General features: G+C 43.7%; 1 protein-coding gene and 1 non-coding gene across 6 annotated transcripts in view; one reads left to right on the top strand and one right to left on the bottom strand.

Annotated features, from left to right (window-relative positions):
- Positions 1 to 27,260, bottom strand: part of HIGD1C (HIG1 hypoxia inducible domain family member 1C) — a 91,391-nt gene that overhangs the window by 56,006 nt on the left and 8,125 nt on the right. The window contains exons 1-2 of one of the 5 annotated variants that reach the window (XM_056562647.1): positions 16,937 to 17,167; positions 8,353 to 8,609 (exon numbers count right to left, since the gene is read on the bottom strand). The exons of 1 other annotated variant lie outside the window; for it this stretch is intronic. The gene's annotated coding sequence lies outside the window, so the exon portion shown is untranslated. Of the gene's footprint in view, positions 1 to 8,352; positions 8,610 to 16,889; positions 16,916 to 16,936; positions 17,168 to 17,214; positions 17,486 to 27,260 lie in introns of those variants that run through there. 3 more of the 5 variants (XM_056562648.1, XM_056562646.1, XM_056562649.1) reach the window with 3 other exon arrangements.
- LOC130359556 (U6 spliceosomal RNA) lies at positions 18,051 to 18,157 on the top strand. Its single transcript, XR_008890269.1, has one exon. It is a non-coding gene; the product is annotated as a U6 spliceosomal RNA (small nuclear RNA).

The raw sequence follows: 27,260 nt of genomic DNA, 5'->3' as shown, positions 1-27,260 counted from the left end.
GGTGCCCAAACTTTTGCAGACGCCATATTTTTGTTTTGTTATTTTGAAAGTGCAAATGATAGATTTTATTTCCAACTTTTGTTGACATAAGAATGTCTAATCTGTAATTTGATGCCTTTTGGAGATTTTTCCACCTTTCCTTGGCTTCTTTATGCACATTAATACATTTTTTTTACCTGGGGTGCCCAAACTTTTGATACCCACTGTATTGACGGACTTCGCGAAGAAGTTTTGGCCCTTTTGCCTGGAGAAGAACATTGCTCTTCAAGCAGAGTACCTACCGGGAGTTTCCAATTCAGTTGCGGATTGGAACTCCAGACATTTGGTGGATGGCAGTGATTGGATTTTACATCAAACTGTATTCCAGGCCATCCAGATCTTGTGGGGTCCTTTGGAACTGGACTTGTTCGCCTCATGGCTCAAATCGCCAATTACCCCGGTTCTTCAGCTGGAGACTGGATCCAGAGGCGGTGGCAACGGACGCTGCTTTGGCCGCAGGGAACGCTGTATGCATTTCCCGTTTGCCATGATACCCAGGGTGTTATGGCAGGCAGAGTTCCAGAAGGCGACTTTGGTGTTGATTACCCCGTGGTGGCCAACTCAGTCCTGGTTTCCCCAGGTCCTGGGGGATGACCATAGATTGTCCACGGTTCCCCTCGATTCTGCTGGGTCCAGCAGGGGAGCTACACCCGTTGGTATTATCGGGTCAGTTGCCATTAGTGGCATGGCTGATATCAGGCCATCTACCTTTGATAGAGACATAGCACAGTCAGCTAGAGACCTCATTTGTGAGGCGTGGGCTCCAGGTACCAGATCGGCTTACCGATCAGCCTGGGGATTATGGGTTCATTGGTGCTCACAGCGGCAAATGGATCCCATTCGAGCCCGTGTCCGGAATATTAAAATTTCCTTTCGGAAGCTTTTGAGAATGGCAAGGCGTACAGGACCATTAACATTTATAGGTCTGCCATTTTGGCCCATCATGCCCCAGTGGACGGTGTTGCGACCGGACAACATCCGCTGGTTTGTCGCCTCTTGAAGGGTATCCGGTTTAAACATCCCCCGGGTCCGGGATGTTTCCTTGGTGTTACGCATTTTTTCTTCTTGGGATGACAATGATGCCTTGTCCTTAAGACTTTTATCTTATAAGTTGGCCATGTTACTGTGTCTAGTGTCCATCAAGCGCATCTCTGATGTACAGGCTTTGGACATTTCTAGGAGGCAGTTCACTCCACAGGGGGTGCAGTTTCCGGTTGCTCAACATACCAAGACAAATCTGCGTACGGTGTTCTATCCTATTTTTCCGGCACACTCTAAGTTGTGTGTGGTTCGATGCTTAAAGGCTTATGAACTTGAGACGGAGAGCCTGAGGTCCCCGTGGTTCTCCCAATTATTGATATGTTTTTGTACACCCCATTTGCCGGTCTCCTCTCCGACACTATCGCGTTGGGTCAGGCAGACTATGGCCTTGGCGGGGGTTGATGTTTCTCTTTTTTCGGTGCATTCATCCAGAGGTGCCATGGCCACGAAAGTGGCCCAGGCTGGAGGCTCGCTTTCTGATATTTTGAAAGCGGCAGACTGCTCATCAGAGGATTCTTTTCTGACTTTTTGTTTTAGACCGAGAGTCATGTTTCTGTGTCAGTTTTGTGAATATGTACTTTGCTTGTGTACTTTGAACTTGCATTGAAACGAGCCTCCTGTCTGCCATAAAAATTTTGGATTTTCCTAGTATGACTGAAAATACAGTGGTCCTTCAACATACGATGGTAATCCATTCCAAATGAACCATCGTTTGTTGAAACCATTGTATGTTGGAGGGATCCATGCAAAGTATAGGAAGTTATACTCGCCTGTCCCCGCCGCTCCGGACCTTCACCGCTCGTGACCGCTACCCTGGATATCGCCCTCCATCGCTGTCGCCGCATCCCTGTGATGTCCCCGCAGCTCTAGAATGTCTCTGCTGCCCGGGATCGTCGTTCTCACATAGCTAGACATGCCGCTCCTATTGGATGACGGGATGGCGTGCATGGCGACATGATGATGACGATGCTGGGGGATCGTGAAGAGGATGCTCCAGAGCCCCGAGGACAGGTAGGAGACCATCACCGGAGCACATGGGGCACCGTAAACTGCTATCCGGCGGCAGCTGAAGCAGTCAGCGCTGCCGGATAGCCGTTTATGCGATGGCCCCGACATACAAAAGCATCGTATGTTGATCCTGCCTTCAACATGCGATTGCCTCTGAGAGCCCATCGCATGTTGAAATGATGTTGGGGCCATCGTAGGTCGGGGGGGGGGGGGGTGTCACTGTATAGATTTTATAAATACAGGAGGTGAGTATCATCCCTCCCTGGTTTTTCCCCATCGCTGTTATGGTATGTATTTTACTCTGTTCTAGGGTATTGAGCTGAGTGTCGACTTGGACTACGAAAGGCGGATCTGATCCTCGTTCAATGAGTTAAAGACTTCCGGGTTCATTGGAGGTCGTTTCTGTTCAGTTGCTCTAGGATGGTGCTGGTCGACAAGGATTCAAGTCATAGTGGATGTCTTCGTGCTGTTGTTCCGGAGGACTATAAGCATCATGGAGCAAGTTCTGATATGGAGCAAGTTCTGATATGATTGGTGGAAGGATTGGAAGGGGTGCGGTCAGGTTGCTGGTAACCTGCATCTTTTTTCTTCCATGGTTGGTTGCACTTTTTCTTTCTGCTATTGGTCATAATAAAGAAGGAATATGCATTAATACGAGCCTCCTGTCTTTAAAAAATCTATATTTTCCGTCATTAGACTAGGAAAATCCTAAATTATGACTTACCGATAATTCGGTTTTCCTGAATCATCACAAAGCACCACATGAGATTGACCCCAGGAAGCACAAAGAGGTTAAAAGGCCCCTCCCCAGACAACCCCTCAGTTTTCACAACTTCTCAAGAAGCAAAAAAGTAATACTTATGGAGGGATTAAAGGGTGCTGTTGTGATGATCCAGGAAAACTGAATTATCGGTAAATCATAATTCTATCTTTTCAATTAACTCACCACAACAGCACCACATTAGACATACCAGATAAAAAAAAAAAAAAAAAAAGTGGTCTAGGGGGGACAGCCGCTTGCAACACTCTTCAACCAAACACCAAGTCTTGAAATGAGCTCACATTAAAAGGGGTATTCCGGTGGGAAACTTTTTTTTTATTAAGTCTTCATAAAAGTCAACTGGTGACAGAAAGATAAACAGATTTGTAAATTACTTCTATTAAAAAAGCTTTACCCTTCCAGTACTTTTTAGCAGCTGTATGCTACCGAGTAAATTCTGTTCTTTTTGAATTTCCACAGTTCTTTTTGGTCTTTTCCACAGTGCTCTCTACTGACACCTCTGTCCGTGTCAGGAACTGTCCAGAACAGCATAGGTTTGCTATGGGGATTTTCTCCTGTTCTGGACAGTTCCTGATACGGACATCAGATGTCAGCAGAGAGCATTGTGGACAAGACAAACGACCCTTGAACGCCGCGTCTAAAACGAAAGGGAAAGCTGCCCGGCTGCTCAGTGGGGCTGATCGGGAGCACCGCAGTGAAAATGCGGTGTCCCGATCAGCTGGGACACGAGCGGAGGTCCTCTTACCTGCCTCCGGCGTGTCCCTTCGGCGATTGATTGCTCAAGCCTGCATCTCAGGCTTGGAGCAATCGACCACCGATAACACTGATCACTGCAAAGCTATGGCTTTGCAGTGAACAGTGCTGGCAATCAGTTTGTGCAGTGCTATAGGTCCCTATGGGAGCTAGAACACTGCAAAAAAAAAGTGTAAAAAAAAAAAAGTTCATAAATGTGATTTAACCCTTTCCTTAATAAAAGTTCAAATAACCCCCCTTTTCCCATAAAAAAAACACACCATGTAAATAAAAACAAATATAAACATATGTGGTATCGCCGCGTGCGTAAATGTCCGAACTATAAAAATATATCATTAATTAAACCGCATGGTTAATGGCGTATGCGCAAAAAAATTTCCAAAGTCCAAAATAACGTATTTTGGGTTTCTTTTTATGTCATGAAAGAATGAATAAAAAGCGATCAAAAAGTCTGATCAATACAAACATGGTACTGCTAAAAATGTCAGATCACGGCACAAAAAATGAGCCCTCATACCGCCCCATATGCAGAAAAATAAAAAAAGTTATAGGGGTCAGAAGATGACAGTTTTAAACATATAAATTTCCGTGCATGTAGTTATGATTTTTTTCAACAAGTACGACAAAATCAAACCAATATAAGTAGGGTATCATTTTAATCGTATTGACCTACAGAATAAAGATCAGGTGTCATTTTTACTGAAAAATGTACTGCATAGAAACAGAAGCCCCCAAAAGTTACAAAATGGCGTTTTTTCTTCAATTTCGTCGCACAATAATTTTTTTTTTCATTTAGATTTTTGGTTAAAATGACTGATGTCACTGCAAAGTAGAATTGGTGGCGCAAAAAAAAGCCATAATATGGATTTTTAGGTGCAAAATTGAGAGGGTTATGATTTTTAAAAGGTGAGGAGGAAAAAACGAAAAACCCTCAGTCCGTAAGGGGTTAAAAAAAAAAAAAATAAATAATAATAATAATAATAATAAAAGGTGTGAGTTGCAGCCCAGGTTGCTGCTCTGTAAATCTGTTCTAACGAGGCAGACCTTTCAGCCCAGGAGACTGGCAAAGCTTTAAGGTGTTCCAGAACTTGCTTCCCTGATCTTTTATAGGCCTCCGAAATTGCTGACTTCATCCATCTAGCAATAGAAGCTTTTGAAGCTTTCTTCCCCTTGTTAGAACCCTGGAACTGAACAAAGATTTGAATCCTTTCTCCAATCTTTAGTTTGTTGAAGGTAATGTAATATAGTCCTTCTTACGTCCAAACAATGAAAAAACTTCTTTGTCGTTTTTTGGTGGGTTACAAAATGTTGGCAAAACAATGTCTTGAGACCTATGACAGTTCAAAGCTACCTTAGGTAGAAATGCTGGATTTAATTTCAGAATTATCCTGTCTTCTAAAATAGTTAAGTAAGGATCTTCAATGGATAGTCCTTGGATCTCACTTACCCATAGTGCTGAAGTAAAAGTTCTTAAGAAAACTGCTTTCCAGGTAAGACATTTTAAAGAAATATCTTGAATTGGTTCAAAGGGATCCTTGGATAGACTAGAAAGGACCAGATTTAAATCCCATGGAGGCGAAAGGGTGGATATTTTAGGTTTTAACCTGGCAATGGCTTTAAAAGAATCTCTTTATCCACTTATGGTCCACAATACATGTATCAAAAAAGCATCCAAGTGTTGCAGTTTGCACCTTCAATGTACTCAGAGCCAAGCCCTTGTCAAATAAGGCTTGCAGAAAATTCAAAATTTGAGGAATGTCCGGTTTTAATGGGTCTGGAGGATGAGGACCACACCAGGAAACAAATCACTTTTTACTCAATAAAAAGGGTGTCAATTAACTTAGAAGAGATACCATTTTGTCTTAATATTGCCCTTTCAAGAGCCATGCTGTCAATTGCAGATTCATCAGACCCTTGTAATATAGAGGACCTTGCAGCAGAAGATCTTCTCTCGGGGGAAGAGGATAAGGCTGATCCGCTGCTAGCTGTTGTATTAGAGAAAACCATCCCCTCTTCCGCCATCTTGGTGCTATAAAAATAACTGTCAGACTCCATCCAAATTTTTCATAGCGTCTTCCTGATTAGGGGGAAAGGAAGGGAAGGTATAGGCAGTCTTGAAGCCCCATGTCTGCTGAAGGGAGTCTATGCAGTCTGGCCGATCGCATGGAAATAGGTAAAAAGATTTTCCCTTGAAATTCTTCCTGGAAGCGAAGGGATCCACTTCTGGAGCCCCCCCATCAGAACACTAGAGTCTCGAACACCTGAGGATTCAATTCCCATTCTCCAGGGTTAACTCAATGACTTCTTAAGTAGTCAGCTTGGATATTTTCTTTGCCGTTGAGATGAACAACAGTAATGGATAATATCCTGTTACCTGCCCCAAAATTTTTTTTAAATATTTTCCGTCAGGTCTTGAAGGGATCTGTGCCTTGTTCCCCCTTGATGATTCAGGAAAGCCACTGCAATGGCATTGTCAGAGTAGATTTTTACATGACAGTACTGAACAAGGGTGGTCGCCACCTTCAGTGATTTGAAAACCGCTAACAATTCTCTGAAGTTGGATGAGTGAAGACAATTTTCTTCTGACGGACACCCTGGAGAAGCTGATCCTGCACATGGGCCCCCAACTTGTCAGACTGGCATCTGTCATCAGTGTGATAAGGAAGACTGATCCAAAACACACCTTTGGTGAGATTTTTCTTCTTCATCCACCACTTCAGAGATAGTTTTACAGAAGGAGAAATCACCATCTTTCTTTCCAGAGAATATTGAGACCGAACCCAAACTTTTAGGATGTGTTTCTGAAGAGTTTGTGAATGGCTCTGACTCAAGGGTACTGCCAGAATGTAAGATGTCATGGATCCGAGTTCCTGATGGAGGATGTCTCCTTTCGATAAAAATTCATGACCTGTTGGATTAGAGAAGATAACCTTTCTTCTTTCAGAAAAGGCATTTGCTTGCTAGAGTCCAATAGCATGGAAAATTTTCTGTTTTGAAGTAAGAAGGCACAATTTCTGGAAATTGATGATCCAACCTAAATTCTGGAGAGAGAGAATAGTTAGATTCACATGCTTGTTTAGGAGGTCTTCGGACTGAGCAATAATCAATAAGTCATCCAGATAGGAAATGATCATGACTCTTAGTCTCAAAAAGACTACTACTTCTATCATAATTTTGGTAAAGATCTTCAGGGCTGATAAAATCCCGAATGGAAGTGCTTTAAATTGATAATGGAAGGTTGTGATAATGGAACCTTGTGATTTAAAATAACCGCAAATCTCAGGAATTTCTGATGAAGAGGAAATATGGGAACATGAAAATAAGCGCCTTTCAAGTCTATTATTGCCATCCAGGCATTCGGAGGAATAATTGGGATGGCTGTCTTGAGAGTCTCCATCTTGAAGCACTTGTACACAATAAAGTGGTTTAGATATTTTAAGTTTATTATGGTCCTGAAAGAACCGTTTGGTTTGGGAACAATAAAAAGGCAAGAATAATGGCCCTGTTCTTATTCCTCCAGGGGAACTGAAATGACTGCTCCCAGAGAGAGAGAAGGTCTTGAACACCCTGAAAGAGACGCTTGTTCGAACATTCGGAACTGAATTTGGTGTGACAAATTTTTGAGGTGTGGAGAGACCAACTCTATTTTGAATCCGTGAGCCAAGGAATTGAGGATAAACGGATAGAGCCAGTTTCCCCCTGACCAAGGAAATGTCACTGCTTTTTTTTTTTGGTAGCGGTTGGGGTTGAGTAAGAACTCACACACTTTTCCTCCCTTAGAGTAACTCCACCTTCCGGTTTTACCCTTACCTTTATACAAGTCTTGCCTATTCTTGAAGGGAAGAAAAATCTTTTCAAGTTTTGCCGATTTCTCTTCTGGAAAACCTTTTTTTCTGTCGGCTGCCTGCTGTAAAATATTATCCAAGACAGAGCCAAAAACACATGTTTACCTTCAAACAGTATAGAACATAATTACATTTTTGAAACAGAATCTCCCTGCCAGTTTTTCAGCCAGAGTGCTCTTCTAGCTGAGTTAGATAGAGCTGCGGACTTGGCCACCATTCTTACTGATTCCACAGACAAATCCACAAGAAAGGCAGTAGCTGGCTTTAGCATGGGAATGATAGTAATCAGTTGATCCCTAGAGTTTTATTTTCAATATGACTCTCCAATTTAACCATAAATAAAGAGCTCTGGGCACACTTGTCGTTGCAATATATGGGTTCAATAAGGCTGAACAGGCATCCCAATTCTTATGAAAAAAGCCTTCCCTTTTCCTATCTAAAGGGTCTTTCAATTGCGAAGCATCCTCAAAAGGAAGAGATTTTTTTTTGGAAACTTGACTATCAATTTTAGGAAACTAATTCCACAAATTTGTATCATCACAATTAAATGGGAATCTAGATCTAAATTAGGCATCACTAGTCTCCTGTTAGGTTCCTTCCATTCATCCACAATCAAGCTTTTAAGGTTTTCTTGGATAGGAAAAAAGGTTGTTAATTTAGGCTTAAGACCCAAAAACATCTCATCCTACACAGTCTGAACTACCGGAGTCTCTTCAATATTCATAGTACTCCCAACAGCATCTAAGAGGGTAACCGTATCCTGTGCTGAGAAATAATATCTTTTATCCTCCACTTTTTTAGGAGCGGAAGGTAAGACATCCTCAGATACCACATCAGACAACATATACATCCGAATTAGAGACTGAAGCAACAGGTACATCTTGCCTGGATTCTTTTTGCAGGAGGAGGACCAGCGGTGGATTGCGAAGGAAGAGCAGTGGCCACAGAGGCTTGTACTTTCCAGCCTTTTCATATTTTTTAATTCATCCATGAAAGACGGGGACTCCTGCTGAACATTCCTAGCAGTGCATGAGACACAAAGGGCCTTCGCATATCCTTCAGGCAATTTTTCAAAGCATATTGCACATTTTTTTTGGCTTAGCTTTAGATTCTTTAGGTTTTCTTGGGGTCCCCTTGTCTCCCTAAAAAGGAGAGAAGGACAACCCATCAATACGAAGAAAGAAACCCAAACAAGCAAAAGTAAGTGAATCCATAGGCCAGATACTTATTGGGCTGATAGTCTTCCCCTGCTCCACAGAGTCAGAGCGTGAAGAATGATTAGCTTCCATAATGACAGAGACAAGAAAATGGAAAGCTGCCTACCTTAAAATACACACCCAGATTTGAATTTTGTTGCCCAAATGCCGGCATCTGGACTTGGTCCCCAGCATGAAGTTTCAGATTCCGTGACATACATGAAACAGGACCTCCGGTCTCTGGCAATCCCGGCATGCCATGCGCTTGCCGACGTCACACGCCGGCACCGGAACCCGCCAAAGACCAGAAAGAACCAGGGGGTACAGGCGCGTTCGCCCGAGGACACATATCCTCCCTGCCAGATTAACTCCCGGAGTGCCATGGCAGGGAGACCGAGGGCCCAGAGAGGCATGCTGCAGTGTGCACGCGGCCCGGAGCGGTGCTGCAGACGGGGAATAAATGGATGCCAACCTCCACCGCCTGACTGCATTAAACAAGATTCCGACGCCAGCCCCAGGATCCAGAGATAAACCTCAATGCTTCCCATAGGAACAGGAAACACTGAGGGGTTGTCTGGGGAGGGGACTTTTAACCTCTTTGTGCTTCCTGTTCCTATAGGATCATTGGGGGGGGGGGGGGGGGCAATCTCATGTGGCGCTGTAGAGATGATGAATTGAAAAAACTAAATAAATTTGGTACTGCTGTAATTGTACTGACTGGCAGACTAGAAATAACATGTAGTTTAAGCTTCAAGATCCATGCAGTAAAAACATAGCCCAAAAAACCATTCTACACCTTACAAACTATTTTATTTTTAAAAAGATTCTCAGTACAGTTTATGGTGCAGTAAAGGGTGCCCTATAAAATAGAACTTGTCCCGTCAAAAAGAAGCCTTCCTATGGTTATAAGGATGGAATAGTTATGGGTGAGAATGAAATAATGACAAGATCATAGCTAAAAAATCGTTGTCAGAAAGAATATAAAGAAATGTAGACCTCAGAAAAAAGTAAATGAACGTGTATCTGTTATTAACAAGGACGGGAAAAGGAAAGTAGCAAAGTGAATGGTAATCCCACAGTTCTTGGCAGGCCAAGTTATTGTCCCCAAGAGACCCGGCTGCTTACGAGCTGCGAGATAGGAAGTGTGACAAGCCATCAGCAGCTCCTCACAGTGCACAGGCCTGGCCGAAGCCGTGGAACACAAACTGGGGCCTTTAGAAAGGTTAAACAGCAAAAAAGCCAAATATAGAAACCGGGTGCCAACAAAATAATTCTATTCATGAGGATGCCCACATTTCTAATCCAAGCCAGGAACCACATTCCTGTTCTGTGAATGATAAAGTCCTGTCAGCGTCCTTAACAGCCTGGATGGGGGCCAGATCCTTACCCTTTCCTATTATAGTTGCCAAGTAGAAAGAGAGCTGCTATGTGCAGTCGGCACCACGGCACAGATGTCGGAGCCCTTTTACTCTGTTCGTTTTGGGAAGGAATCTGAAGCAGCACCGGCAGGGATGGTGCACTCATGGGGTTCATGTAATGGAATTTTAGGGTGCCTTCACACCATGTTTTCAGCCTACAGCTGGCGGATCTGGCTGGGGGAGGGGAAAACCGTGCGCTCCCTTACCCCAGCCGGACCAGCGCTTAAATACATTGACTTTAATGAGCTGACCAGAATGACCATTTGACTCCGGTCGGCTCATTTCTGCCCTGTATCCGGTTATGTCACCGGACCTAAAAACGTAGTATACTAAAATATATTTTTTATATATACACACACACATATACACACACACACACACACATATATATATACATACACACACATACACACTAAATATCATCTCAATAAAGTCAATGGATATCAGCGCCGGTCCGGCTGGGGTACGGGAGCGCACAGTTTTCCCCTCCCCCAGCCGGATCCGGCAGCCTTAGGCTGAAAATGTGGTGTGAAAACACCCTTACAGAATTAAAGAAGGACAGGATCTGAAGGTTAGGCACTGATACTTCGCTCCCCTCTATCACTATCACATGGTTGATCACATTTAGGCTGGGTTTACATTATATGCGTCATCCGGCATTTTTTCCCTCCGGCACTGAAGAAAACTTGCCCGAGGGAAACTGATGCTAAAACTGATCCCATTCATTTGAGCTGGACAGTTTACACTCAAGTCCAAACTGAGATGCCGAATGGTTGGACTTGCCGGATCGGCACCGCACAGGGGAACGCATCTTGCTGCCTTCCCCCCGTTCGGCATTCAAAAACTTCTTGTAGCATCAGTTGCATTGAGATTTAGGCTGGATTTACGTATGCCGGACACCAGACATGGGAAATTCTAACCTTATTCATCCAATTTTTTAGCATATCCAATAGAGGTTTATGGAAGAACACCACAAACAGAGAAAATTACAACACTGAGGGATCTGCCTAAACCTGATACTTCCATCTCAGTGTGTGGCACTACAACAACTCCGAGGCAGCTTGCTGTCATGTAATAGAATCAGATCTGTCCCTTTCACCTGCATCTTAAAAACCCAGAATCCGCCCTTTTCAAAACAGCTAAAATGATCATGGTTGCTTTGATTCATGAATAGCTAGGACAGTGTTTCCCAACCAAGGTGCCTCCAGCTGTTGCAAAACTACAACTCCCAGCATGCCCGGACAGCCGAAGGCTGTCCGGGCATGCTGGGAGTTGTTGTTTTGCAACAGCTGGAGGCACCGTGGTTGGGAAACACTGATCTAGTGTGCAATAGTGTAACCAATACTTTTTTTTTTTTTTTTGTGTGCCTTGTACAGTGCTACAGAATTTGTTAACATTATATAAATAAATATTACTATATTATATCATTACCACACTCACAGGGAGGTAGAGCGGTTTATATTTTCCTAATGGCTTTTTACTAATCTGATCTAACGTAAACATAGAAGGCTACACAGGCAGGCAGCCCGACTGCTGACGTACCTCCTATTCCTTTTTTTGGAACGTGATGGGTGCTGGACTATTGGGTGCTGGACTGAAGACATTCTACCTTATGTAAATAAAAATAATTGCGGAAAAGTGTCTTAAAGGAGTACTCCGGCGTGCACTTTTTTCCTTTTATCCCGTCCGGTCTGCAAAATAAAAGAAAACACACTTTCTCTTACCTGCCAATGAGCCCCCGGAGCTCCGGTACAGGTGTTCGGTCCCCGGGCTGTATTCTTCTTACTTCCTGTTAGCCCGGCACGTCACTCGGAGCTTCAGCCTATCACCGGCCGAGGCGGGACATCGCTGAAGCTAACAGGAAGTAAGAAGAAGAATACAGCCCGGGGACCGAACACCTGTACCGGAGCTCCGGGGGCTCGTTGGCAGGTAAGAGAAAGTGTGTTTTCTTTTATTTTGCAGCCCGGACGGGATAAAATGAAAAAAGTGCATGCCAGAGTACTCCTTTAAGATTCTTTATAGGGTCTATTTGGTCCCAACATGTTTAGAGGCTATATATACCCCACAGTGTCTCCCCTGTGCTTTAGAGGCTGTGATTTACAGGGTACTAAGTACCACGTTTGGTGGAGTTACCCTGTGGCAGCTGCCTTTTGGACACAAATTTTAGATTTGTTAGATAGCATTATGCCTTGTCGTGTCCCTAGGACACCGGCGATCTGTCTCCCAGGCCATAAGCCCTCCAAAATAAGATCATGCATTTTGCCTCTGTCAGTTTGTCTCAATAGCGGCACAGATCTATATAGCCTCACAATGGATACCTTAATAGGATGACAAGTTATAGACCGAATCAATACTAATATGCTGTATGAGAAACAGTCTGCTATCAGGCTGCATTCTCACCTCGTTTTTCCAATACGGTTGCCGTATCCGGTTTGATTTAAAAAAAACGTATGGAACCGTATTGCAAACCGTATACATAGACATTTCATTGTAAACTGTATGCCAACCGTAGCATCAGGTTGTGTACGTTTTGCATCATTTACGGGTTTATACGGTTTTTAACGGTCAAAAAACGTATCCAACCTGTATACGGTTATTTTAAAATGGAGTTCTATGGTAACCGTATGTGCATACGGTTACATCCGGTTTGCACAATACGGTTTTTCTTTTTTTTTTTTTGGAAATTCAATAAAAAGAAAAACTATTTAAAATGTTGACAAACTTTAAAACTGTATATATATATTTTTTTTCAAGAAAAATGTATTAAAAAAGGTATGCAAACGTATATCAGTTTTTAAACCGTATACAGTTTAAAAACGTGAGGAGGCATATACGGTTGCATACGTTTCGGTGACATATGTTTTTTTAACAGAAACGGGATACGGCAACAGTATTGCAAAACGAGATGTGAATGCAGCCTTAGGGGAGTCGCTGTGGAGCAATTTGAGGCAGTCTAGGGGCCGTGGTTATCATCTCCTCATTGTTACAATGTCATTGAAGTCCACTTGGCCACTTTATTTTTCTTGTGTTTGGGGGTGGGGGGAGGGGGCTGGGTGGAGACCACTTTTCTTGCATTTATGCCCTTGATTTATGATTGTATTTTTTTTATACTAGTATTTGTATGCTCTAGTGTCCGTGTTATGATGTTTATGTTTTGCCTTTGTTTTGGCTTGTACTTGCTAAATTTTGTACTTTAATAAAAGCTTCATGGTTTGACAATAAAAATAAGGATTGCATTTTGCATTTCACCATAAGGGTACAGTCAGACATGTCGAATCCGCCACAGATTTCACACTGTGCAGATTTTCGGTACCCATTGACTTCTGCATAGAACCTGCACAGGGATGTGGAAATCCTATCGCCCGACGCCCGGGACATGTAGTTCCGGGCAGGTAAATTTTTCATAGATTTAATCCTGTATCGGATAAGGGATAAGATGTTTTTGCCCGGAACACCCCTTTAACCATCCCTGGTGGTCTAGCGGGGTGGATCGCTCAGCACAATCGCACAATCGGGGTTTGCGGGGTGTTGCTGGTGCGATCCCCTGTGGAGGTAGCCGGAGGGCTTACCTTTGTATTCATGGCTGCCCCCATAGATCTGCATTCTGCCTTAAGCAGGCTCAAACAAATTAACACAGATCAATTGAGTTCAATAGAACTTTAAATGATTTCTCCTAAAAAAATAAAATAAAAAAAAAGTTTCATAAAAGTTTAAAAACACCCATTAACCCCTTCCATATTAAAAGTTCATATCACCCCCCTTTTCTATATAAAAACATGTACACATAATAAAAATAAACATATTTGGTATTGGGGCGTAAAAATTGTCCAAACTATTAAAAAAGAACATTTTATATCCCGCACTGTAAATGGCGTTAACAAAAAAAATACCAAATCACAGAATTGCATTTATGTTTATAACATCATATCCCAGAAAAAAAGTAAAAGTAAAAGAGTGTTCAAATAGTCTGATCAATACCAAAATGATACCGATACAAACAGCATATTACAGCCCAAAAAATTAGCCCTCATACAGCCCAGTATAGGGAAAATCGAAATGTTATAGGGGTCAGGATTTAAAAAAAAAAAATTATTAAAACATGATGGAAACTAAACAAATTTGGTATTGGTGTAATCAGGCTGAGCTAACTTATCAAAATAATATGTATGTTTGACCACAAGGTGAATGGCAAAAAAAGAAGACCCCAAAATTTGCATTTTTTTCAATTTCACCTCACAAATATTTTTTTTTGTTTCACAGCATAAGTTATGGAAAAATGAAAGGTGTCATTACAAAGTATACTTGGCCCCGCAAAAAACAAGCCTCATATGGGTCTGTAGATGGAAATATAAGAGTTATGGCTATTATAGGACGAGGAGGAAAAAAAAAAAACGAAAGTACAGAAACTAATAAAGACCTTATTTACGTACTATTTTGGTTGAAAATTATTATATCTACCAGGACAAGTGGATTTTCTTGAGGGACAAGTAGATTGTGTTCTGCTTTAGTCCCTTGGACAAGAATTATTTTATTCCCCCCCCCCCCCACCCCTGCCTGCAGTAGTGGAGGGTTTCCCAATTTCCGCAGCGATGTCCTGTCTTGGTCAGTGATTGGCTGAGCAGGAAGGTCCTGCAACCAGCTGCTAGTCTGAAGAAGGAGGCACAGAAGACACCAGGACCTCTCGGAGGAGAACAGGATCTGTGAAATGGGGAGGAAAAGGGGGTAGGAATGGGGGGGTGATCATGAAATGGGGGAGAGGGGAATGGACATGAAATCTGCAGCAGGTCCTGTACCTGTGAACACACCCTAAGATAACAGTCTCTGCCTGCAAATCTCAGTCTCTCTGGTCACTCGTATTTACTGTTTGCCTACATGGATACAACAGGTTGTATCCTCTGACCTAATACATGGCTGCAGATATATCACAGCCCTTTGTATATAAAACTGCGATCTACACCCAGGCTCCTCTATATGGCGGTATTCTGAAACAATCTAACATTTTTTAATTACTAAAAAAAAAAAAAATTTTAAATTTTTTTTAAAAACACGCACACACACCACATGTAAAAATTGGCAATAAAATGCATATACGTGGTCTCAAAAACAGATAGCAACACTTCCAGACAGTGGTCTCCAAACTGTGGCCCTCCAGCTGTTGTAAAACTACAACTCCCAGGATGCCAGGACAGCCAACGGCTGTCCGGGCATGCTGGGAGTTGTAGTTTTGCAACATCTGGAGGACCACAGTTTGGAGAACCCTGCTTTAAGTCCTGGTGCAGCTCTACCGTCCCCATACATGAGAACTTTGACATTGCACAATATGCCAGTCCGGGTACCTGCCTGTCCTCTGGTGACCTATTTATACACTGCGGAATTTAGAGCTCTATAAAATGGCGCAAGAAGTGATAAATACTAAAGTCAGTGCTGTCTAAGAGAAATCCCCCTTGTTGCCCATATCGCAGTTTTTTTTTTTTTGCCGCTGTGATTGGTTGCTACGGGAAACAGCTTTTCATTTAGACAGTTTTTTTCTCCATATATCAAAAATGAAAAAAATAGGGAACCTTTAAAATGTTAATATTTATTGTATCCATTAAAATATGAAAAAAACTTTTTGGAAAAAATCACACCACGTGAAAAAACTAAGAATGTATTGCCACCGCCATATGTTGGTATCTTTCTTGGTGCTTACCTCTCCACATTTATTCATACAGATGAGAGCCCCAACATTGTATTCTTATATTCTTATATTAACGCCACAGTCTTTTGATCACTGTTCACACTTCTAGTAACGCCACAGTCTTTTGATCACTGTTCACACTTGGTTTGTAGAGCCAAGAGAAAATATTCATGCAAATTTCGCAATTGGAATCCATAAAACTGTTAGTAATTTACTGCATCCAGTGCCATATACTTTAGATCACTGTTCACACTTCTAGTAACGACACAGTCTTTTGATCACTGTTCACACTTGGTTTGTAGAGCCAAGAGAAAATATTCATGCAAATTCCGCACTTTAAATCCAAAAAACTAACAGTTTTATGGATTCCAATTGCAAAATTTGCATGATTATTTTCTCTTGGCTCTAAAAACCAAGTGTGAATAGTGATCAAAAGACTGTGGCGTTACTAGAAGTGTGAACAGTGATCAAAAGACTGTGGCGTTAATATAAGAATACAATGTTGGGGCTCTCATCTGTATGAATTAATGTGGAGAGGTGAGCACCAAGAAAGATACCAACATATGGCGGTGGCAATACATTCTTAGTTTTTTCACGTGGTGTGATTTTTTCCAAAAAGTTTTTTTCATATTTTAATGGATACAATAAATATTAACATTTTAAAGGTTCCCTATTTTTTTCATTTTTGATATATTTATACGAGTGTGGAGACCTACATCCTTTGGATCATTATAGTTTTTTCTATATTATATATATATATATTTTCCATATTTATTTCCGCCACTGAAGGCACAAACTTATAGGCATACGCCACACACTATACAGGATATACACTGTCTATAGAGATACGAGAACTACAGGTCCCAGCATGTCCTAGGACACAGTTTTCACAGGTACTGGGGATCCACAACCCACCCTGTAAGTCAACTATGATATTTAGCAGTTTTTCATAACCAGTGTGTCTCCAGCTGTTGCAAAACTACAACTCCCAGCATGCCCGGACAGCCAAAGGCTGTCCGGGCATGCTGGGAGTTGTAGTTTTGCAACAGTTGGAGGCACACTGGTTGGGAAACACTGCTATATAGTGTAACAATGTATAAGAAGTCATAAGCAATGCATTTAACGGTGTACCGTGTAAAGAATGGCTGCCAACCTCCCCCATATAATGCCAGACCCACCTGTCCGCTTCCGCCCTGTTCACCGGTCAGATGCCAAACAAATCTGCGCAGTCAGGTCACGGCAGTGACAGCTCCCGGGATGAAGTGTGGTCACCGCTTGCACGCAGCCAATCACAAGGCGGCAAGCTCTTTGGATAAAGGCTGATAGAGAGAGACACGCCCACACCATCTAAACCAATAGGGGCCCTCCTATCCAACAGGGTCTGGCTGCAGAGTGCAGCTCCAGTCTGTATATGAAACATGTGACCTCCACTCAATTTTTTTTTTTTTTAACTAACCTTTATTGTAACAAACAATTCTTCTCGCTGTCCTACAGCGGAACTCCGCCCACTCCTGTCACATGATCATCATCACAGGTCCATCAGCCGCATTATTCTATTCTATCCTGCTGAGCCTCGCTCTCACAAGAATGGTTGTGACATCATCACAGGTCCTACACCTTCAGTTTATAACAGATACAGAGCAGGTCCTGTCGGGCAGTCACTGCTGTTGTGTGGAAAGCTGTTACATGAGGAGGTTTTTGTTACAGTGTGTTATCAGGATAACACAACAGCAGAAACTGCCTGACCAGGACCTGCAGTGCTCTGTATCTCTTAGATTGAGGCTGAAAGAACTGTGATCATGTGACAGCAGTGGGCGGAGCTCCGCACGAGAGCGAGAAGAGTTTTTTTTTTTTTTTTTTAGCTGCTATTATGAAGATGATAATCACGTGACAGGAGCGGGTGGTGTTCTGCAGTTGGAGAAAAAGAACAGTTTATTGTTAAAGTTAATTAAAAAAAAAAGTGGGCGGAGGTCACGTTTGTTGTCGAGAACGGAGCTTCACTTTGCAGCTGGACGCCCTCTAGTGGTTTGTAGTATGCGTAGTTTTCCCGCTCTCTTCCCAGCATTCACTTTGGCATGGAGATCATTTGCATTTTACTTGTTACAATGTAAACCTTCGTTTTACCCTAAATGTTGATGTTTTGGAAGATTTTTACAACTGCTCCTATAACTATTAGGTCAAGTCTTGTGTAAAAATGTACAATCTTTGATAAACATTTAAAATACTCTCTCTCTAATTCAACATATTTCCTTCAAAGGGACTATAAATAGCAATGAGACCCACTGGCAGATTGTGCTCGCTTCGGCAGCACATATACTAAAATTGGAACGATACAGAGAAGATTAGCATGGCCCCTGCGCAAGGATGACACGCAAATTCGTGAAGCGTTCCATATTTTGTGCCTACAATGAGACTTTATTTTGACAATTTGTTTGTTTTTTTCTAAAGTAATGAACATTATTATTTCTTGGTATAGATAATATCAGTTTAGTATAAGCTGTTCACCTCTTATTTGCTTATCACGTGACCAGTCATGGAATTAATGCATTTGGGAGCGTTCTGTCTGCAGGTGTACAGTGACCCCCCCCGACCTACGATGGCCCCGACATACAATCATTTCAACATACGATGACCTCTCAGAGGCCATCGCATGTTGAAGGCAGCATCAACATACAATGCTTTTGTATGTCGGGGCAATCGCATAAACGGCTATCCGGTGGCAGCGCAGACTGCTTCAGCTGCCACCGGATAACCGTTTAAGGTGCCCCATGTGGTCCGCTGACGATCACTTACCTGTCCTTGGGGCTGCGGCGTGTCCTTTTCGGGATCCCCTGCAACGTCGGCGCTCTCCATCGTCGTCGTCGTCACGTCGCTATGCTTGCCGTCCCGTCATCCAATAGGAGCGGCGTGCGTAACAACGTGATGGCGGCGACTGAGAGCGAGGATGCCAGGGAAGCAGAGGCCTTGCCGGAGCGTCGGGGACACGAGTATAACCTCCAATACCAGTGGTCTTCAACCTGTGGACCTCCAGATGTTGCAAAACTACAACTCCCAGCATGCCCGGACAGCCGTTGGCTGTCCGGGCATGCTGGGTGTTGTAGTTTTGCAATATCTGGAGATCCGCAGGTTGAAGACCACTGTCCTATACTTTACATTGCACGGATCCCTCAACATACGATGGTTTCAACAAACGATGGTCCATTTGGAACGGATTACCATCATATGTTGAGGGACCACTGTATTTATTATTAAAGCTGTATCTGCAGTGTGAAACACGCTGCGGATGTGCCCTACGTGACCCTCCCCTTATTGCATATTTGCATTGCATAATTTAATGCTGCAACTACCACAGAATGCTGCAATTTTGTACAAAAACTGCTGTATTTTCCACAATTTTGTAGTAGTACCGACAATAAACCTTTAACAGGTCCACTATGTCTGAAAATACTCTAAGGCTTGGTTGATACTGTGGAATTTCTGGGCAGAATTTCTGCGGGAGACCAAGCCGGCGGCACTAGGACCGCATGGACTACATTGCTGTCCCCATAGATGGCAATGCATTTCTGAGCAGATCTCCCAAAAGATCCACCCAGAAATGCATTGCAGTCTATGGGGGCAGCAATGCAGTCTGCTCGGTCCTAGCGCCGCTGGCTCGATCTCCAGCAGAAATTCTGTAGCGTGAACCCAGCCTAAGGGCCCATTCACACTGCGGAATTTTTGCCTGGAAATGTTCTGGGCAGAGATTCCTTGTCCCTATTGACGGCAATGCAGTCCGCTTGAAATACCACCAAAAGAATGTGCACGGTGTAGCAGAAACCCTTTGAGCACAACGAGAGGCTGCTGCACCCTGAATTTCCAAGCAGAATGTCAGAGTTAACTTCTATAGTGTGAATGGACCCTAAGGCTAGGTTCACACTGCGCAATCTCTGGGCAGAATTTCTGCCGGAGATCAAGCCGGCGGTACTAGGACCTTGCGGACTACATTGCTGTCCCCATAGATGTCGCATTTCTAAGCAGATCTCCCAAAAGATCCACCCAGAAATGCAGACGGCAATGCATTCCGTGCTGTCCTAATGCTGCCAGCTCGATCTCCGGAAGAAATTCTGCCCAGATATTCCACAGTGGGAAACCAGCCTAAGGCTAGGTTCACACTGTGGAATCTCCGTGCAGAAAATTTCCGCCCAAAGATTTTGAGTGTGGCCAGCGCTGTCTGAATCAGTCGGCGCTAGGACCGTGCGGACACTGCAATCTCCAATAGCCTGCAATGTGTTCCGCGAGTATTTCCGCCTGAAGAAAGAACAACGCCATTCTTCAGGTGGAAATTTTCAAGCGGATTTTCCATTCACAAATTCCGCTTCACAATTTCCGAAGTGTGAATTTGTGAACGGAAACCCATTCACTACACTATACATTTTAGTAAGCGGAATTGCAGGTGGAAATTCCGTAGTGGGAACCTAGCCTAAGGCTTTGTCACAGATTGCATGTGTTTTTAATGACTGTAAATAACACTATTTTCTATAAAAAAAAAATGAATGGGGTCTGTATTAGTTTTTGGGGTTTGGCATGTGGTCTCCATTTCTTTACAGGTCTATATTACTTTATGGGAATATTATTCATGACTTTTCATCGGTATACAGTCTTTATTATCTGGAATATCTGAACCAGGATTATAGCATATTGTGACCATATTATATTATCGCCATTAGATATGTTACATAACACCTATTCTTATCTGCATACATTGGAGAAGGTGTATATACTGAGCCTTTCCTAGTCGCCCAGCTTTTGCTGCCTACACCGTACATGCTTCCCTAGTTTTTGGCTGGCATAGGATTAACACAGAGGCCTGGGTGATGTAGTTCATGCTTTTCAGATTACTTAACCCCTTAAAGGAATTTTTTTTTAAACCAACTGGTGCCAGAAAGTTATACAGATTTGTAAATGACTTCTATTTAAAAATCTTAATCCTTCCAGTACTTATCAGCTGCTGTATAATACAGAGAAAGTTCTTTTCTTTTTGAATTTCCTTTCTGTCTGACCACACTGTTCTCTGCTGACACCTCTGTCTATTTTAGAAACTGTCCAGAGTAGGAGAAAATCCCCATAGCAAACCTATACTGCTCCAGACAGTTTGTAAAATGGACAGAGATGCAGTGTGTTCAGACAGAAAAGAAATTCAGAAAGAAAAGAACTTCCTGTGGGCATCCAGCAGCTGATAAGTACTGGAAGGATTAAGATTTTTAAATAGAAGTAATTTACAAATTTGTTTAACTTTCTGGCACCAGTTGATTAAAAAAAAAAAAAAAAAAAAAAAAATGTTTTTCAGCAGAGTATCCCTATAAGGCCGCCTCCTGTTTTTACCTTAATGACCAAGCCCAATTTTTCAAATCTGGCATGCGTGTCTTTACATGGTAATACCTCTGGCATGCTTTTACTTAGCGACGCAATTCTGAGATTGTTTTTATTTGTGACATATTGTACTTTATATTAGTGGTAAATCTTTGTTGATTTATGCAGCATTTTTTTTTTTTTTAAACTCCCAAATATTGTGAAAAAATTGTAATTTCTGGAATTTTTTAGATTATTTTTATTATGGCATTTACTGTATGGTAGAAAAATCCTTTTTCCCCTTGTGTTGTCATGTTCTGACAGCCATAACTTTGATATTTTTCGTCCAATGCCATAGTGTAAGGGCTTATTTTTTGAGGGACAAGCTGTACTGTTTATTGGTACCATTTGTGTGATTCATGCTACCTTTTGATCTTTTTTATTCCACGTTTGGACTAAAATTTGTGTTTTTGTTTTTTTAAGGTGTTCACCATGCATAAATACCATTACGGATGTGGCAATACCTATTATGTATAGGTTTGGGCGTTTTTATTTTTTTGGGTGATAATATAGGGTTTAATTGGAAAAGGGGCATTTTTTTTTTTTTACACTTTATTCATTTATTTAAAAACTTTTTTTTTTTTTACTTTTTACAGGTTATACTATGCTGCAGTACATCTGTATGGCAGCACAGTATAACAGTCAGTATCACACTGACTAACAGCCTGTGCAATCCAACCTGCTGGCCTCCTGCTGCCATGGCAACCAATGGGATCCCGCTATTGCATTGTGGGATCGCTGTTGGTGGACAAGGGGAGCACCCCTGTCAACCCCATAGATTCTGTGATCAGGACTGATCACAGCATCTGTGGGGTTAATGCGCGATATGCTGCAGGTGATCGTCGGTGGGACCAGGATCGCGCCAGTCTTGGCAGCTGTGGCGGGACCCCAGCTGTGATTTTAGGGTGGTTATATGGATACCTGAGTGGCTGAAGGAGAGCAAATCAAGTTAAACACGCTGCCCATTGAGGGCCCAAACTATAGGTGAAGTTTATCATAGCCTGCCCAATATTCTGAATACAGGGACCCGCCGACCTACGATGGCCTCGGCATACGATAATTTCAGCATACGATGACCTCTCAGAGGCCATCGCATGTTGAAGGCAGCATCAACATACGATGCTTTTGTATGTTGGGGCCATCGCATAAACGTCTATCCAGCAGCGCAGACTGCTTCAGCTGCCACCGGATAGGCGTTTACGGTGCCCCTTGTGGTCCGCTGACGATCACTAACCTGTCCTCGGGGCTCCGGCGCGTCCTCTTCGGGATCCTCTGCATCGTCGTCGCTCTCCATCGTCGTCATCACGTCGCATGCCGTCCCGTCATCCAATAGGAGCGGCGTGCGTAGCGACGTGGTGGCGGCGACGCAGAGCGCGGATGCCGGGGAAGCAGAGGCTTGCCGGAGCGTCGGGGACACCCCGCGGACGCAGCGACAGCGATAGCGATGGAAGGCGACATCCTGAGCAGCGGTGACGGTTCGGAGCGGCGGGGACACGTAAGTATAACCTCCAATACCTGTGGTCTTCAACCTGCAGACCTCCAGATGTTGCAAAACTACAACTCCCAGCATGCCCGGACAGCCGTTGGCTGTCTGGGCATGCTGGGTGTTGTAGTTTTGCAACATCTGGAGGTCCGCAGGTTGTAGACCACTGTCCTATACTTCACATTGCACAGATCCCTCAACATGTGATGGTTTCAACAAACGATGGTCCGTTTGGAACGGATTACCATCGTATGTTGAGGGACCACTGTACTCTAAATAGTCATGGTCCCTATCTTATCTGAAAGCTAGCCTCATGCAGCTACCATTTCTACAGAAAGGCTATTCCATGCATCCACTACTCTCTCAGTAAAGTAATACTTCCGGATATTACTGCAGAAACATTTTCCCCCTAATATAAAACTATGTCCTCTTGTGGTAGTTGTTCTTCTTTAAAAGGAAATCTGTCATCAGTATCACCTGCACTAACAGACTTGTAGTGCGGGTGATACTGATCAAAATGATACTTATAGCACCCAGTGGGGTCGCTCCCCCCCCCCCCGTGGGCACCTGTGTCGCGGCGGTGGTGGTCGCCGCCCGGTGCTACGCCATTTTATGCTAGGGACGTTAGGCACCCACTCTGAATAGGTGGCCTTGACGTGGCGAGTGGGCTTGTACTTTTTGATCAAAAATGTATACTAACTCAGCCCAAACCTATATAGGTGGTAATTAGCCACACTAGGGCCATTTCTTTCCTAGCAGCCTCCCAGTCTGACTGGGTGAGCAAGGTAAGTGAGCCATTACATCTTGTTCACACTGGTGTGGTGCGGGGCGGCGTCCGTTGCTGCCGTGGCGCTGTGTCTGCGGGCGGGTGCGGCCTATAGACTGGTTTGAGAGGCATTGGGGCCGCTCTGCCAGTGGGTCGCTCCCCCCCCCGTGGGCACCTGTGTCGCGGCGGTGGTGGTCGCCGCCCGGTGCTACGCCATTTTATGCTAGGGACGTTAGGGACCCACTCTGAATAGGTGGCCTTGACGTGGCGAGTGGGCTTGTACTTTTTGATCAAAAATGTATACTAACAACCTGTTAGTTTTTGATATTGTGCTGAAAAGCAATCAGATCATTATACAAGATTGTAGATGTGCGCTATGTCTGTATTCTACTCAAATTCATAATTTACAAATCTGTTTAACTTTCTGGAGCCAGTTGATATATAAAAAAAAGTTTTTTCATGGAATACTCCTTTAATAACGGACTATAATGGATTAAAACGGATAATGTAAAAATCCCATAGACTATAATGGGATTTTCTAACGGACGTTTAAAGGCCGAATTTCAGGGTTTTCATAACGGAACATCAAACGGATCTTTAAAACGGATGAATTTTATAGTGTGAAAGCAGCCTAAGAGGACGGCGGGAGGGCACTTACCTGCCTCGCCATCCAATCGTTGCTCTGAAGCTCCAGTCATGGCAGGCTGGAGCAGCAGAGCACCAATAACACTGATCAATGCTATGCTATGGCATAGCATTGAACAGTGTATGCCAACAGAAGATTGCATGGTATAGTCCCCTGTGAAGACTAATAAAAGTGATTTAACCCCTTCCCTAATAAAAATTTTAATCACCCCCCTTTTCCCATAAAAAAAAAATGTAAACAAAATAAATATGAACATATGTGGTACCACCTAAATGTCTGAACTATAAAAATATAACATTAATTACCGTATTTATCGGCGTAAAACACGCACTTTTTAGGCTAAAATTTTTAGCCTAAAGTCTGTGTGCGTGTTATACGCCGATACACCCCCAGGAAAGGCAGGGGGAGAGAGGCCGTCGCTGCCCGCTTCTCTCCCCCTGCCTTTCCTGGGGTCTAGAGCGCTGCTGTCGGCCCTTCTCACCCCCTGGCTATTGGCGCCGCTGCCCGTTCTGTCCCTCTGACTATCGTGCCGGCGCCGATAGCCAGGGGGAGAGAAGCGGCGCCGACAGCCAGGGGGAGAGAAGGGGCAGCGGCACCCATTGCCGGCGCCGCTGCCCCGTTGCCTCCCCCCATCCCCGGTGGCATAATCACCTGAGTCGGGTCCGCGCTGCTGCAGGCCTCCGGCGTGCGTCCCCGGCGTCGTTGCTATGCGCTGAACGGCGCGGCGCATGACGTCAGTGCGCCGCGCCGTGCATAGCAACGACGCAGGGGACGCACGCCGGAGGCCTGCAGCAGCGCGGACCCGACTCAGGTAATTATGCCACCGGGGATGGGGGGAGGCAACGGGGCAGCGGCGCCGGCAATGGGTGCCGCTGCCCCTTCTCTCCCCCTGGCTGTCGGTGCCGGCACCGATAGTCAGGGGGACAGAACGGGCAGCGGCGCCGATAGCCAGGGGGTGAGAAGGGCCGACAGCAGCGCTCTAGACCCCAGGAAAGGTAGGGGAAGAGAAGCGGGCAGCGAAGGCCTCTCCCCCCCTGCCTTTCCTGGGGGTATATCGGGGTATACACGCGCACACACGCACCCTCATTTTACCATGGATATTTGGGTAAAAAACTTTTTTTACCCAAATATCCTTGGTAAAATGAGGGTGCGTGTTATAGGCCGGTGCGTGGTATACCCCGATAAATACGGTAAATCGCACGATCAATACCGATTACATAAAAAATACCAAAGTCCAAAATTGCATATTTTTGGTCACTTTGTATACCCTAAAAATTTTTATAAAAAAGCGATCAAAAGTTCCCATCAAAACAAAAATGATACTGATAAAAACATCAGATCACGACGCAAGAATTGAGCTCTCATATAGCCTTGTATGCGGAAAAATAAAAAATTTATAGAAGTCAGAATAGGACATTTTTAAATGTATGAATTTTTGTGCAAAAAGTAAAAAAAATTTTTACAGAAGTAAAGCTAAATCAAACCTATATAGAATAGGTATTAATTTAATTATATTGACCTTCAAAGTAAATATAAGGTGTCATTATTACCGAAAAGTGTACTGCGTAGAATCGGAAGCCCCAAAAGTTACAAAATGGTGTTTTTCCCCACAAATATTTTCTTTCTGATTTTACCTAGATATGATTGATGGTATCACAAAGTAAAATTGGTGGTGCAAAAAACAAACCCTCATATGGGTCTGTAGGTGGAACACATCAATCATACATATACAGTACATGACTTAGGGATCTGTTGGGGGGGGGGGAGGAGAAGTCTGGAAGAAGACTATGGGTTCTGGGGAGGTTTTGGTCGGAGGTGGGGGGATGCAATGTGAGAGAAGGAGGAAGACTTAGGGGTCTGGAGGAGGAGGAGTACAGAGGGGTCTGGAGGAGACAAACAACAGAGGGGTCTGGAGGAGGCAGATGATAATGGAGTCTGGAGAAGGACAGAGAGGTCTGGATAAGGAAGAGGACAGAGGAGCTGGAAGGAAGACAGATGAGCCTGGATGAGTCTAGAGGAGGAAGAGGTGGACAGAGGGGTCTGGAGAAGGACAGTGCAGATGTAGGATTCAGTCGAACTGAGAAAAAAACAGTGTGTGGCAGTAGTATTATTATTATGGATACAGCAGTTCTGTCAGTGTTATATTCAGGGGGCACAGTTTCTGTCAAGGTTATATTCAGGGGGCACAGTGTATGGCAGGGTTTTATTGAGGGGGGCATGATGTCTGGCATGGCTATATTCAGGTGGCACAGTGTATGGCAGAGTTATAATACTTTTTTTTTATCTTCATATAGAGGATGAGGGTCTGCTAACAAATTAACAATGTCCGGACGTCAGGCTGTGCAGAGAAAGATGAAGCAGGAAAATGTCCTGGTGCCTGGACAAGAAGGAGAAAAAAAAAAGCAGCAACAACAACAGAAATCACTCAGGTCACTGATATAATTGTGTGTTCTCCTGACTGTATTCATCAGAGCTGGAGTCACTTGTAAGTTCTGCAGTTCTGATGGGTGACAATGTACCCCAATCTGTGGCTCTACAGCTGTTACAAAACTGCAACCCCCATAATGCCTGAGGCTTTCTAGACATGAGTGTTGTAGCTTTACAACAGGTGGAGAGCAACTTGAACTGAGGTGATCGTCGGGGTCTCAGCAGTCGAACCCCCACCAAAAAAATGGGCTACTTATTCTAAATTGCTCAGGCCTATTTTTGTTCCCAGTCTGGCCCTGCCATCGGCCCCTGTAATGTCCTAACAATTCCCTCCCTGTGTGGCACCAGCTGAAGAGTGGAACACAATTCAAATCTAATACAGGGACGGACCGGCATCAGCAGTGTGCTCTACTCATCAGTCACACCAGGTACCATATCTATATTCTACTGTCAGGCATAATATTACTACTTTCACTCCCATCATGCCATACCAGTGCTCTATGTATCAGTCATACTACCAGTATATATAGCTTTGGTAATGCATTATGGAGATGATACTAGTAATAGAATGACTGACACATATTGCACCAGTATAGTATAATGGGGATGATAATAGTAGTCTATTATGCTATACTATACTAGTACTATATGTGTCAGTCATAATATCACTACTATATCCCCCACAATACTATACTAGTGCACTGCTTCTACTTAAAGCAGCTTATTCTTGCAACTGGCGGTCAGCAGGTATGACAGCTGCTGGGGCAATATTTTTAATGGCATTAATGTCCC

The sequence above is a fragment of the Hyla sarda genome, chromosome 2, assembly GCF_029499605.1.
Source record: "Hyla sarda isolate aHylSar1 chromosome 2, aHylSar1.hap1, whole genome shotgun sequence".
Lineage (NCBI taxonomy): Eukaryota > Metazoa > Chordata > Amphibia > Anura > Hylidae > Hyla > Hyla sarda.
The sequence above is the reverse complement of the archived record's forward strand: the minus strand, read 5'-3'. Positions and strand labels throughout refer to the sequence as shown.